The sequence below is a fragment of the Erpetoichthys calabaricus genome, chromosome 6, assembly GCF_900747795.2.
Source record: "Erpetoichthys calabaricus chromosome 6, fErpCal1.3, whole genome shotgun sequence".
Taxonomy (NCBI): domain Eukaryota; kingdom Metazoa; phylum Chordata; class Cladistia; order Polypteriformes; family Polypteridae; genus Erpetoichthys; species Erpetoichthys calabaricus.
The window spans coordinates 115761389-115767620 of NC_041399.2; the positions used below are offsets into that span (position 1 = coordinate 115761389).

The window sequence follows — 6232 nt, forward strand, 5'->3', positions numbered from 1 at the left end:
CAGTGAATCATTGTATAAATTGTTGTATGTTAAATACAATGTACAATGAGCAGTGTATTCATTGGGCAGTTTGATGAGCTACTGATCAGCTTCTCACTAATGTTCCCCACAAGGGAAACAAGCACCATCCCATTCCAGATGTGCAATTCATGAATAATTGTGACCAATTACTAACTGCAAACCTTTATAATGTGTCTTCTTGAGTGTTGCTACCGGAAAATAATGGAGCAAGCAGCAAATGGCAGAGGAAGAGGAAGAGGGAAAGGTGTCTGAATGTGTGGTGTAGTGGGAAGAGGAGATCATAGAAGATGTGGAAGAGGCAGGCGGAGGCAATGGTGACTAATCATATCAATTGAAATCAGGGCCACCACTGTCGACCCAGTAGTAATCTGTGCCACTAAGTATGGCTGAGGCTGGGTGAAGGGTGTAGCCGCAACTAAGAAGCACCTTGGTGGCATCCATGATATTAACCTACGTATATATACTGCAACCAAAATCCTTAACATTGCACATTTCATATCAATTGTATACATTTCGGTTTCTGTGTGAGAACTGTAACAGGCATTTGTATTATTAAATTCATGGATTCATGTTTGTGCCATTTCAGGATTGTACCACTTCCCTACTCCGGTGGCAGAGGATCATTATTTACATAAGAACAAGAGTTAGCAGTTGTCGATGTGCTGTGGGCTAACAGTGCAATTAAACATTTTGAAATCAGAGTTCTGCTCCATGACACCAACTTTCAGAATATCATGTCTTTCAGTCTCTACCATAAATAGGGTGCTGAAGACACATGCTATATCAGGGAAATAGCTCTACACTGTTTCATTTTCCAGAAATAATGAGGGGATGAAGTAGAAAACATTCTTGTATGTGTGGGTACAGTAATGTCTCTCTTTTCAAAATGTCAATTTAATTTGAGACCATGCAGCATAATGTATAGATGTGTTTTAAATTTTGTTTTGAGTGCTGCGTTACACTATTTGTAATTTGACCATATTTTCTGATATTTACTTTGCAGAGTGATGGAGCTGGAGACAACTGACACCACATACACATTTGTGCATGGGGATGAAGATGAATTCATCCTGTACAAAATCAGGTGACGTGGCAGAAACAATATTAGGCCCTCAAGCCATGGTGGATATACCTGTGCTGTGTAATGGTATCAAACCATGTGTGCTGCCATACCAAAAGATGGCGTAATCCACCACATTCCCACCATTAGACCCTACAACGCAGTTCATCTTCTTGATTTATTGAGGGCTTTTATAATGATCTCATTCTTGAGAATGAGAGTGGAGTGTTGAGCCCTAAAATGTCGCAATATGTATTTATTTAGGACAATGCCGGTTTTCATCACTCCAGTCACGTCAGGGAATGGTCTGTCAATGAAGTTCTTATAACCCTGTTCATCATTCCTCAACCTAACTGAGAAATTCTTCTAAGCATGGATGTGGAATGCATATGACCACTAGCTCCAAGAGCACATACTGTATCTCTGTTAGAGGCAATGGATGCATGCTTGTGAAGACATCAGTTTGGAGGCATGCTAGGGTGAGAATGTTCTTCCCCCTCTGCCTTAAAAGGTAAGATATCAGATATGATGCTGATGGAATGTTGTGGTCAGAGAGAAGAGACCGGATGTCAGTAGGGTTTCAAATGAGGGCTACATTGTATTTAAAATAAAGGATATCACTGTATGTTTAGTAATGGTTTTTTTTAACATTGTAAAAACACATTTTATATCATGTCATCATTTGAATGTTATATTTGAATGTGTAATTAAATTTTGTTGTATATTATTTATGTATATATTTTACATTGACAACTCAATAAGCTGTGTGACTAGATTTGATTCAACTATCTGGCATTTTTAGGGGCTTTATGTATGTCAATAAAGCAGTTGCCAATCACCTTCAGTCTCAACTTTCACATCACAATTTATTTGAGAAATTCCAGTCTGGCTTCCCCACTGGACATAGAACAGAAATTGCACTGTGATTATGTTGGTAGGCTTAAGTGCAGCTTATGACACCATTGACCATTCTATTTTACTACACAGGCTTGAAACTGACATTGGGCTTACAAGCAATGTCCTTGCCTGGTTTAGTTCTTATTTATCAAATTGATTCCAGTACATACAGAAATGTGCTGGCAGTTCTATATCATTATACACAGAAGTAATAGGTGGCATCCGGCAGGGATCAGTACTGGGACCTTTCCACTGGGAAATATTGTTAGAAAACATAACATTAATTTTCATTCATATGCAGATGACACCCAGTTATACCTTTCTGTTAGACCAAATTACATTTTTCCGATGTTTTCCTTAATTAAATGTGTAAGTGGGTTATAGGAGTGGATGGATGAGAACTACTTGTCTTTGAACACAGATAAATGTTAATTATTAGACGGAATGATGCTCTTCATCCCCTCAAACAATATCAAAACAATATTTTGCCATTATTTAACTCTTTTGGAATAGATTTACTTAATCAGCCCACGATCTATGGGTTATCTTTAACAATAAGCATGTTATTTGAAGTTCACTTTACAAAAGTATCCAAAATGTTGTTTCCATCTTTTAAATATTGGTAAATGAAGGTATTTTCTATACAGGATACTGAAAAATTAATTCATGCATTTATTTCTAGTAGGATTAACTACTACAATGCTATGTGCACTCTCTGCTCAAATCTTTCTTTATACAGCTTTCAGTATTAGGTTGTTGTACCGTGTTAGCCATTATGGATATAGTGAAAAACTACAAAAGGCTTTGTTGGACAGTTATCTTATCAAAAGATCTTGACTATACATTGTTCTCCTGTCTTGCTAAATGAATCTTAGCCTAGAGAGGTCTATTAATTTTTTACATGTAAGATGTTTCACTTCAAGTTTTTCCAATGCTGTGTCTGTCCTAGTGTGTATATAAACACAGGGAGTTCCAGTTTCTGTTGTGGTGGGCGGCTGGGTCCCATGCCAGGCCAGGACACCCCTTCTACTTATGTTCCGGGGGAGCAGCCATGGGATCCTCAGTACCTCCCCCGGGACGCTTGGTGGCAGCCTCCCTGGGTGACATTGGTGCCTCAGTTTCCCGCAGGGCTCCATGGGAGATGGAGTTCTCCACAACCCTGTGGGGATCTGGGGTGGCCGCCAGGGGGTGCTGCATGGAGCCTTTGTGGACACCTCTACAGCCCCGCCCGGAAGTGCAATTAGCAACAGGTGATCAAGCATCTGGAGCACTTCCGGGTGGGCTATTCAAAGGGCCAGCATCCACCACCCAGGAGCCAGAATCGGGAGGAAGAGGACGAGTTTGCCTGGGAGGAGTGGTGGTGCCAGAGGAGAAGTGTTTTGTGTTGCCTTTAGTGCTTTTGGGACTGTGTTGTGGCTGGAGGGATTACAGGGAAGATGTGCCCTCCAGCTGAAGAAAAATAAAATGCTTGTGTGTTTTTACATGTGCCTCTGCGTCAGTCTGTGCCAGGTCGGGCACTATATAGCGCCTTTTACACTTTATTACATCTTGCCTGAAGAAGGGGCCTGAGTTGCCTCGAAAGCTTGCATATTTTAATCTTTTTAGTTAGCCAATAAAAGGTGTCATTTTGCTTGGCTTTTCTCTACAACAACAAGGAAATATGAACGCATAACTCCATTTCTTAAGTCCTTACAGTGGCTCCCAGTTAAGTTTAGGGCAGATTTCAAAATTCTCCTTTTAACATATAAAACCTTAAATGGCAGAGGCCTTGCTTACTTATCTGAACTTACCATTACTTACAAGTAGGATTGCACATTAAGATCTCAAGATGCCAGTCTGTTTATGATTCCAAGGATTAATAAAATAACAATGGGAGGTCGAGTTTTTAGTTACAGGGTCCAAAACTGTGGAATGGTCTACCTGATACTATAAGATGTGCCCCTTCGTTTTCAGCGTTTAAATTCAGGCTAAAGACTCAGTACTTCAGTTTCACATACTCTGAGTAGAACTACAAATTAACAGTGCATACTGCATCTCTGTTCTTAGTCATTAGTACTAAAATATAAGCAATGTGATATTCATAAACTTTCTAATCCTCCTCTATTCTGTTTCTTTTCTCAGTATCTTCATGTGGCACTCAGTGCCAATGCTCTACTGCCAAGTTGTTTTCCTGCCTGTCATCTCAGATAAAGGAGCAATGGAATCATGGGGTAGAAGGAGCCTTTCATCAGATTGGCTGGCAGTATTTCTATAATTAGCTGATGGACAGACATTGTTGTTTTTCAATTTCAGTTTAATTTGCTTCTACTTTGTTTATGATATATTTAAAAAGATCTGAATCCTCATATGTGTTAGTTCTGTATTTAATGAGTGCTATAATTTGTTCTTGCATAGTTTGAACTGTTGTATTGTATTTCTGAGGTGGCAATGATAGATTGGCCATCTAGCTCTGTGAAGAGGATTACTTGTGTTCTGTTTTTTTGTATTGTATTACCCCATTTTTGACACTCATTGCTCACCCAACCTACCTCGAAGCAAGTCTCTCTCCAAATTGCCTTTCTCAAGATGTCTTCCAATTTTTTTCCCCTGGAGTGTTTTTTTTCCTGTCATTTTCGACAGTACTGGAGGGCTGCCCATTCAGGCATTCCTTGAGTGATTTTGGGCTATACAAGAAATACATTGTTGTACTTGTACTGCTTCCTTTATGGTGACAGTATTATAGTGATAACTCTTTTTGTGTGTTTTTACGCATGTTGTCATTGTTTTGTGTGCATTTTTGGTTCTTTTGCACTAGCGATAAAGTACTGTGATTACTGCCTTTACTTGGGAACTGCACTTATGGTTTTGAGAAAGACGATAGCACTTTGGAAAATACATTTAAGCAATTGAAAAAAACTGTAACATTTGTAATGCACCATCTATTTTGTCATGCATGTAGTAATAGTTTTTCCCACTTGCCTCGGCTCATTTCTCAAGGCAGCCTTGCACTTCTCAAAACTACATCTATAAACTCCCACACCATTAACTTATTTTGTCCCAACAGTGTATCATTTCCCATTGCTTTTCTATAAAAACAAATACATTCAGACATCATTCAAATGGCTCAATTATGTAATCACTGAGTTAGTACTAAAATAAAGTGTTATGGGTACTAAATGAAAATAGTTTGTATATGTTAAATTGAGTTAGTTCTACATACACACACACACATGCACACACACACACACTCACTCACATACACATACTTTTCATTTATTTTGCTCACCTATGGCTGTCCTTTTTTCAAATATGGGCATGTTACAGCTCAGTTGCAGCTATACAATGGTAAAAAGTTTTTGATGGCATGACCCACTGCCCAGAAACACTAGATGGTTGACACCAATCTGTCATGCCCAGCTGTCCTTTTATGGAGTATAACTCATGTTAGGTCCACTACAGAAAAACAAGGGGGAGCTTGTTTTGTTGAGGAGAATCTACTGTAAATTTTGATATATAACTTGTATATGTTCACTGTTGTTTTGTGAAGTTATGTGCAAGAACACATGAAAATTTAGATGCACATGATGAGAAGGGAACTTCATTATGCAAGCCTGGGCTGCTCCTTTTGTTCAAACATGGCCGTGTGCCATATCGTTGGAAACATCACAGTCTCAGCTTTCCAATGGCATGGTATGACCAACTCAGCAAGAGCCACCCCTTCCCAGAAGCGCCAGATGGTTGGTACAAAGCATGGCTGCCCTGCTGCTTTCTAAGGATTGGTACATTGAACAGTGACATATTTGGGCTTCGTTTGATTAGTAGAATCTGCTATAAGTACTGATATGTCACTTGTATATTTTTGCTGTTGTTTTTTAAAGTTATATGTTACGGTTTCTCTGGTTTTTGGCCCATGGTGAATATTTGCACAGTCGGAGCGATGGTTCAATGCAGTGGTTGAAATCTACTCATTGAGACCTTTCAATTAATGTATAACACTAGGGTGTTTCTTGTACATAATAATTACTATGATTTTTTTAAATTTTTGTTTTTTTTATGACGCACCCCACATATGATTTCATACTGGATCAAAAATCAACTGTACATACTGCAACAATGTGATCATTATGAGTGTGTAGTAGGCACCCATCGCGAAAACAAGGTATTGTTTGTGTCAATGTGTGGTGTAGTTTTTTTAGATTTTTGTAGATTTTTTAAAACATTTTTGAACCCCTCTTGGCCCAGTACCCGGTAAGAGGTTTATGAAGGAGCTTTGTC

At 38.9% G+C, this 6232-nt stretch overlaps 1 long non-coding RNA gene across 2 annotated transcripts; it reads left to right on the forward strand.

The window, feature by feature from the left end:
• Positions 1–648: 648 nt before the first annotated feature.
• Positions 649–4179, forward strand: LOC127528355 (uncharacterized). Of its 2 annotated transcripts, none has more exons than XR_007935243.1 (3): positions 649–882; positions 1025–1592; positions 4100–4179. It is a non-coding gene; the product is annotated as an uncharacterized LOC127528355 (long non-coding RNA). The 2 variants fall into 2 exon arrangements; XR_007935244.1 differs by lacking the exon at positions 4100–4179 and having other exon boundaries at positions 1025–1105; positions 1346–1668.
• Positions 4180–6232: the final 2053 nt, after the last annotated feature.